This window comes from Salvelinus namaycush, chromosome 9 (genome assembly GCF_016432855.1).
Source record: "Salvelinus namaycush isolate Seneca chromosome 9, SaNama_1.0, whole genome shotgun sequence".
In the NCBI taxonomy this organism is placed as follows: domain Eukaryota; kingdom Metazoa; phylum Chordata; class Actinopteri; order Salmoniformes; family Salmonidae; genus Salvelinus; species Salvelinus namaycush.
Genome location: NC_052315.1, coordinates 34,816,675 through 34,823,051, shown reverse-complemented (window position 1 = coordinate 34,823,051; position 6,377 = coordinate 34,816,675). Strand labels below are relative to the sequence as shown.

At 45.9% G+C, this 6,377-nt stretch overlaps 1 pseudogene; it reads left to right on the top strand.

Annotated features, from left to right (window-relative positions):
* The window catches only part of LOC120053260, a 271,421-nt pseudogene extending 266,926 nt beyond the window's left edge, over positions 1-4,495 (top strand).
* Positions 4,496-6,377: the final 1,882 nt, after the last annotated feature.

The following is a 6,377-nucleotide window of genomic DNA, read 5'->3' as shown; positions in this document are numbered from 1 at the left end:
AGGTAGGTCAATCTGGATACAGCCCAAGCCTCGTGTGCATTTGCGTTTGTATTAGCATGTACGCACACAGTGTTCTATCCTGGGAGGATGGATCTAGTGACATAGAGTTCTTGTGGACAGATTTAGTAGCACTGCTCTTCTTTCTCTCCTATCATCATCCTTTCTTGTCTCTCATCCCTGCTGAGTGCCTGGAGGAGGGCCTGACTTAGTGGACACACACGGTAAGTCCCCACCTAAGACAGATCCCCTGCTTTAGGCTCTCTCAACCACAGAGCAGAAGAGGAGAGGAGCAGAGAGGAAAAGCAGCATGACAGAACAGAATGAGTGGACACCTGTCTCTTGTCAGCTTTCTGTCCCAACTAGTCTCGGAAATCCCAGACCTAGGGCGGCAACAGCACTAGGTCTGGGATTAATGACAGATTTTCTTGGTAACTTCAAAGGACAACTCTCCAAACAAATCAAGAGTTTTGGGTAGGCGAGGCTTAAAATGTGGGTGGGAATTGTGCTGTTTACGCTAGGGCAACAAGCAGATAAGGCCTTTTCCTCTATGCCAAGCGGACGTGGTATACTTAGACATGTAAACTGGAACATTGGTAGATCGTGGGAGGCAACCAGTCTGTCTAGAGCAGGTGGATGGGCAACTTTGATGGGGGTGGGGGCCACAAAATCTGAACTCATCATGAGGGGCCGCAGCGGCTAGCGGGTCTGCGTACCCACATCCATACCCCCCACCTACCTTGTGAGCAAAACATGTTAGCTAGAGAGACTACGTCCCAACAATGAAAACGGTTGAATATAAGACATTACTCTGCCAGTATAGTGTATGGTAGGACCAGAGACAGCGGCTGTGACCAGAGACAGCGGCTGTGACCAGAGACAGCGGCTGTGACCAGAGACAGCGGCTGTGACCAGAGACAGCGGCTGTGACCAGAGACAGCGGCTGTGACCAGAGACAGCGGCTGTGACCAGAGACAGCGGCTGTGACCAGAGACAGTGGCTGTGATAGGCTGTACTATGGAGGCAGTAGATAAGATAAGTGTTCTTTATTTCTTTATGTCATTTAGCTCTGGATGAAGGGAGGAGAGGAGAGGTGGAGAGGAGAGGTGGAGAGAGTTATAGTTATAGAGCTGTCTATGGTTTGGGAGTGTTTTTTAAATGGGGTCTGGAAGAGCAAGGGTAGAGAGAGATATGAGGGTGAAAGAAAGAGAGAGAAAAATAATGGAAAAGAGGGGCTTCTCTGACATTGCGGAATGAGAAATGGACAGAAGGAAAGAGGAGGGTAAAAACCAGTTTCCTCTAAATCATGTGTTGTTTTTCTCTTAGTTAAACTCAGTATAAACCACCTACACCTTCAGTGTCTTTTCTTTCTCTTTCTGTATCTTTCTCCCTCTTTTCTATCTCATTCTGTATCTTTCTCCCTCTTTTCTATCTCATTCTTTTTCTCTCTCTAGTCTGGCTTTAGATACTGATCAGCTGATAAGAGATGCATGCTGCAGCTTCCTGAATGATAACCTCTGTGCTCAGTCAGACCTCACTCACTCACTCACTCACTCACTCACTCACTCACTCACTCACTCACTCACTCACTCACTCACTCACTCACTCACTCACTCACTCACTCACTCACTCACTCACTCACTCACTCACTCACTCACTCACTCACTCACTCACTCACTCACTCACTCACTCACTCACTCACTCACTCTCTCCCATCAACATTAAAAACAATAAATACAATGTTGTCCTGTCCCAATGTCAGATCATTATTTTAATCTCTTTTTGAAAATGAATTGGGGGAAAAAATCTAAATGTGAGGATTTACAGAACAAACGTCAGAGACCCTCATTACCCCTCTTCCTCACTGTATTTGACCATATCCCCCCTCATTACCCATTTTACCCCTCTTCCTCAAAGTATTTTACCATATCCCCCCTCATTACCCCTTTTACCCCTCCTCCTCAAAGTATTTTACCATATCCCCCCTCATTACCCTTTTAACCCTCTTCCTCACTGTCTTTTACTCTATCCCCCCTCATTACCCCTTTTACCCCTCTTCCTCACTGTCTTTTACCCTATTCCCCTCATTACCCCTTTTACCCCTCTTCCTCGCTGTCTTTTACCCTATCCCCCCTCATTACCCCTTTTACCCCTCTTCCTCACTGTCTTTTACCCTATTCCCCTCATTACCCCTTTTACCCCTCTTCCTCGCTGTCTTTTACCCTATTCCCCTCATTACCCCTTTTACCCCTCTTCCTCACTGTCTTTTACCCTATTCCCCTCATTACCCCTTTTACCCCTCTTCCTCACTGTCTTTTACCCTATTCCCCTCATTACCCCTTTTACCCCTCTTCCTCACTGTCTTTTACCCTATCCCCCCTCATTACCCCTTTTACCCCTCTTCCTCACTGTCTTTTACCCTATTCCCCTCATTACCCATTTTACCCCTCTTCCTCGCTGTCTTTTACCCTATTCCCCTCATTACCCCTTTTACCCCTCTTCCTCACTGTCTTTTACCCTATTCCCCTCATTACCCCTTTTACCCCTCTTCCTCACTGTCTTTTACCCTATTCCCCTCATTACCCCTTTTACCCCTCTTCCTCACTGTCTTTTACCATACCCCCCCTCATTACCCCTTTTACCCCTCTTCCTCACTGTCTTTTACCATACCCCCCCTCATTACCCCTTTTACCCCTCTTCCTCACTGTCTTTTACCATACCCCCCCTCATTACCCCTTTTACCCCTCTTCCTCACTGTCTTTTACCATACCCCCCCTCATTACCCCTTTTACCCCTCTTCCTCACTGTCTTTTACCATACCCCCCCTCATTACCCCTTTTACCCCTCTTCCTCACTGTCTTTTACCCTATTCCCCTCATTACCCATTTTACCCCTCTTCCTCACTGTCTTTTACCCTATCCCCCCTCATTACCCCTTTTACCCCTCTTCCTCACTGTCTTTTACCATACCCCCCCTCATTACCCCTTTTACCCCTCTTCCTCACTGTCTTTTACCATACCCCCCCTCATTACCCCTTTTACCCCTCTTCCTCACTGTCTTTTACCCTATTCCCCTCATTACCCCTTTTACCCCTCTTCCTCACTGTCTTTTACCCTATCCCCCTCATTACCCCTTTTACCCCTCTTCCTCACTGTCTTTTACCATACCCCCCCTCATTACCCCTTTTACCCCTCTTCCTCACTGTCTTTTACCCTATTCCCTCTCATTACCACGTTCCCCTACCCTCCTTCCTTTCCCTGTTAGCTCTTTATGTGAAGAAAAGTATTTATTTTCATTTATCAAAGCCTTTCCCCCCTGAGAGAGGAAATGTGCAGTGTCTGCAATATGCTGTGTGTGTGTGTGTGCATGTGTGTCGGGGGTACAGAGCGATGCTGGAGGTTATTATGTAGAGACTGGGATGCGACAGGAGATTCCTCTGATTGGGAATAAAACACCATCTTATCTATTTACATAAAGCCCAGTGCGATTGATACACACACACACACACACACAAGTGCATACTGTAGCCATTAAAACACACAGACACATACACACAGAGATGCACACAAGCAATACACACACAAGCCCTCACAAAAACTGCAGAAGCAGGCAAATACACTTGTAAACAAACACTAGAGGAAATTCACAAAGGGATTTGTCGTGATTAAATTGCAATGATCGCCCTTTTTAGATTTCACTTTGATGATGGAAAAAAATAAAGTTAAAACGAAGACATTCTGAAAAACAGCTCTAATGGAACTTAAATTAAAAAGAACATGTAATTATCCGCGCCTGGTAGAGGAGAGGAGCCATGGAGAAAAAAGAAAAGACCCTGCTTTATTACATGTTGATGCTGAAGCTAGCAGCAGAATAACAATACCATTTATTTGTTGCAAACTTCAACTCTGCTGACATGCAATAAAATTATCCTTCTTCACAACCCTCACTGCCAATAACCCCTGCTTAGACAAAGACTGTGTCCGAAATCTGTCTTGCCTACTACTTACTAAAACAACATATACTGTGTATTAATAGCACTGCAAAGTATTTAGAATGTACTGTTTAGTAAAAACGTATGCAGTAAGAAACAAATATCAACATACTACTCATCCAAGGGGTCATCTAATGCACAATCACGCTGGTTCCCCACCATATGTTCCTTTATGTAAAGCGCATCCCCTGATTATCAGCTGTTGTCAAACACGAGTGTGAAAAGACAATTCTCTTCCTCAATAATGTGCAGCGACTTCTACTTGATGAAAAGCTGAAATGAGAATGACATCCTGGCATTTAAAGCAAACTACATTTTCTACATTTTACAAAAAAAAAATCACATACCCAAAAAGCCGACTATTTAGAAAGTATGGGTATTTGGACACGGCCAAAGGCTTACATGAAAAACATCAAGAGGATATGAAAAAAACGTAGACTTTCCCTTTTGATTCTTATTAACCTGATCTATGACCTCCCCTCTGACTCCATAGTGACCACCCCATGACACCTGTGACCCCTCTGGGACTGAAGGCATGGAATGTGGACTTGACCTCTCAGGCTTTGCTCTTCACAGCAGGAATTTGTGTGTGTGCGTTCGTTAGTGCGTGCGTGTGTGTGTGTGTTCGTTAGTTCGTGCGTGCGTGCGTGTGTGTGTGTGTGCGTTCGTTAGTTCGTTAGTGCATGCGTGTGTGCGCTCGTACGTTCGTTAGTTAGTGCGCGCGCGTGTGTGTGCGTTCGGTAGCGCGTGAGTGTGTGTGTGTCTGCAGATGGGAGCCCCATATGCTCTAACCCTAATGCCAGTCCAGTGTTATCAGTCCCAGGTATTCCCCCCCCCCCCCCCCCCCCCCCCACAGTCAGTCAATCTTTCTGTGATACTGCAAACTAAACCTCTTCTACAGGCTCCCTCAGCTGCAGAACACACACACACACACACACACACACACACACACACACACACACACACACACACACACACACACACACACACACACACACACACACACACACACACCTCTGCTCAGCAAGCTGTGTGGCCCTGTATCAAGCTGAGTACAGGTGGGATAGGTGGAATAGGTGGGATAGGTGAGATACAACTATAGGTGAGATAGGTGAGATACAATTATAGGTGAGATAGGTGAGATACAACTATAGGTGGGATAGGTGAGATACAACTATAGGTGAGATAGGTGAGATACAACTATAGGTGGGATAGGTGAGATACAACTATAGGTGAGATAGGTGAGATACAACTATAGGTGAGATAGGTGAGATACAACTATAGGTGGGATAGGTGAGATACAACTATAGGTGGGATAGGTGAGATACAACTATAGGTGAGATAGGTGAGATACAACTATAGGTGAGATAGGTGAGATACAACTATAGGTGGGATAGGTGAGATACAACTATAGGTGAGATAGGTGAGATACAACTATAGGTGAGATAGGTGAGATACAACTATAGGTGAGATAGGTGAGATACAACTATAGGTGGGATAGGTGAGATACAACTATAGGTGAGATAGGTGAGATACAACTATAGGTGGGATATGTGAGATAGGTGAGATAGGTGGGATAGGTGAAATACAACTATAGGTGAGATAGGTGAGATACAACTATAGTTGGGATAGGTGAGATAGGTGAGATAGGTGGGATAGGTGGGATAGGTGAGATAGGTGAGAAAGGTGAGATAGGTGGGATAGGTGGGATAGGTGAGATAGGTGGGATAGGTGGGATATGTGAGATAGGTGGGATAGGTGAGATAGCTGGGATAGGTGAGATACAACTATAGGTGGGATAGGTGAGATAGGTGAGATAGGTGAGACAGGTGGGATAGGTGAGACAGGTGGGATAGATGAGATAGGTGGGATAGGTGAGATAGGTGAGATACAACTATAGGTGGGATAGGTGAGATAGGTGAGACAGGTGGGATAGGTGAGACAGGTGGGATAGATGAGATAGGCGGGATAGGTGGGATAGGTGGGATAGGTGAGATAGGTGGGATAGGTGAGATAGGTGAGACAGGTGGGATAGGTGAGACAGGTGGGATAGATGAGATAGGTGGGATAGGTGGGATAGGTGAGATACAACTATAGGTGAGATAGGTGAGATAGGTGGGATAGGTGGGATAGGTGAGATAGGTGAGATAGGTGAGACAGGTGAGACAGGTGAGACAGGTGAGATAGGTGGGATAGGTGAGATAGGTGGGATAGGTAAGATAGGTGGGATAGGTGGGATAGGTCAGATAGATGGGATAGGTGGGATAGGTGGGATAGGTGAGATAGGTGAGATAGGTGAGATCGGTGAGACAGGTGAGACAGGTGAGATAGGTGGGATAGGTGGGATAGGTGGGATAGGTGAGATAGGTGAGATAGGTGGGATAGGTGA